Source organism: Prunus avium, unplaced genomic scaffold, assembly GCF_965620075.1.
Source record: "Prunus avium unplaced genomic scaffold, drPruAviu1.hap1.1 HAP1_SCAFFOLD_59, whole genome shotgun sequence".
NCBI lineage: Eukaryota > Viridiplantae > Streptophyta > Magnoliopsida > Rosales > Rosaceae > Prunus > Prunus avium.
In genome coordinates this window covers 132,501-135,000 of record NW_028276915.1, presented here as the reverse complement: position 1 = coordinate 135,000, position 2,500 = coordinate 132,501, and positions in this window count along the sequence as shown.

Genomic DNA, 2,500 nt, shown 5'->3' with positions numbered 1-2,500 from the left:
GCACAGAATGTCGGCAGCGTGCGCGCTGCTGAGCCTGTCGACAGAAATTTTCGAAACTTGTCCTGCCATGCGCGCGCGCAGCTTGCGCGCGGCGTGCGCGCAGCATGCCGGCAGCCTGTGCGCAGCGTGCGCGCTGCTCAGCCTGTCGACAGAAATTTTCGAAACTTGTCCTGCCATGCGCGCGCGCAGCGTGCGCACAGCATGCCGGCAGCGTGCGCGCAGCATGCCGGCAGCGTGTGCGCAGCGTGCGCGCTTGGGAGCCTGGCCGCAGAATTTTTCGAAACTTGCAATGCCATGCGCGCGCACAGCTTGCGCGCAGCATGCCGGCAGCGTGCGCGCAGCATGCCGGCAGCGTGTGCGCAGCGTGCGCGCTTGGGAGCCTGTCGACAGAATTTTTCGAAACTTGCCATGCCATGCGCGCGCACAGCTTGCGCGCAGCGTGTGCACAGCATGCCGGCAGCGTGCGCACAGCATGCCGGCAGCGTGTGCGCAGCGTGCGCGCTTGGCAGCCTGTCGACAGAATTTTTCGAAACTTGCCATGCCATGCGCGCGCACAGCTTGCGCGCAGCGTGTGCACAGCATGCCGGCAGCGTGCGCACAACATGTCGGCAGCGTGCGCGCTCGGGAGCCTGTCGACAGAATTTTTCGAAACTTGCCATGCCATGCGCGCGCACAGCTTGCGCGCAGCGTGCTGATTCTGTCGACAGCGAGGCTAGCGAAACTTCTCCTGCCATGGCGTGCGCGCAGCGTGCTGACTCTGTCGACAGTGAGGCTAGCGAAATTTGTCTTGCCATGGCGTGCGCGCAGCTTGCGCATTCGGTCGACAGTGAGGCTAGCGAAACTTGTCCTGCCGTGGCCTGCGCGCAGCCTGCGCGCAGCATGCGCGCAGCATGTGCGCAGCATGCCGGCAGCCTAGTTCCAGATTTTTTCAAATGTCGACAGAATTTTTCAAACCTTGTCAAACCCCATTTTTATTGAAATTTCCTCGCACAATAAGCTCCCCATAAGTAGTCTATGATTTTTAGTACCTTCTCCAAGTTACAAAACTAAAAAATTCCTCCCGGATTTGTTTTAATGATTTTTTCAATTTTACGACTTCTAAAAATAATAAAAAATACTTCCCGACTTCAAATATTTATGAAACTTTTTCCCATCAGAGATTGCATGTTTCTTAGTATCCCTGCAAAAAATCACGTCCAAATACCTTGTATTGAATTATTTAGAGCCCATTATGACTCCTCGCGCATAGGTGATGTCTCTTCCTGTCAAAGGGCTAAATGCATAAAATGCTATATAGGGGGGTGTGTGTTGCCTGCATATGCATGGCAGCCCATGCCCTCCTAGCTGCAGCCCCCTTCCCCCACGCCACACCCATGTCATGTTGCCTCGATATGTTGCCTCGATATGTTGCCTCGGTATTATGGGTTTGGTGTCGGGGTCGGGGGGCTGCCACCCATGGCGGTGGTGGCCGGAATCCGGCCGCCGCCACCACGCCGCCGCCATGGGTGAGGGGGAAAAAAAAAGGCGTGGAAAGTTGCGAAATGGGGTTGTCTAGGCTTTTTTTTGGCATGGAAGAGCATGGAGTGCTAGGAACTCCTTCTCAAATGCGCGGGCATGTCGACCACAACCTCATTTCGCAACAACAACCACCCGTGTGGGGTGGCGGTGGGTGGATAGTCGCGGATTGGGGCTTGCCAAGCCAATGTTTTCAAAAAAATTCATCAAAATTAAAAACAAATGTTTTGTTGCCTTCGGATTTGTGGGCGAGCGGTGAGTCGGAGCGGAGCCGGTAAAGTTTAACCTCGGTGTGCACGGTTGTTTTTAGAAACTCAATCCAATGCCGGGGACGTTGAAAGTGACGCTCTTATGAGTTGCAAACCCGCAAGATTTAAAGAACCTTTTCAAAAAAATTTCAAACCAACAAGATTTAAAAACAGAAATTTTCATCAAAATGAAAAACAAATGTTTTGTTGCCTTCGGACTAGTGGGCGAGCGGCGAGTCGGAGCGGAGCCGGTAAAGTTTAACCTCGGTGTGCACGGTTGTTTTTAGAAACTCAATCCAATACCGGGGACGTTGAAAGTGATGCTCTTATGAGTTGCAAACCCACTAGATTTAAAGAACCTTTTCAAAACAATTTCAAACCAACAAGATTTAAACCAACAAAATTAAAAACAAATGTTTCGTTGCAAACAAATTGTGGGCGAGCGGCGAGTCGGAGTGGAGCCGGTAAAGTTTAACCTCGGTGTGCACGGTTGTTTTTAGAAACTCAATCCAATACCGGGGACGTTGAAAGTGACGCTCTTATGAGTTGCAAACCCACAAGATTTTAAAAACTTTTTGAAAATGTTTCTTCTAAATGACACATTTTGATCCTTGGCAAGTGCTCAATCTGTAACTATCCAATCACCGCCACACCACACCGGTCGGGAGTGTGTGAATGGTGTGCTTCCCGGGTTTGGCATAGACAATCTTTCGCATCGACAATCTTTTGCATGCGAG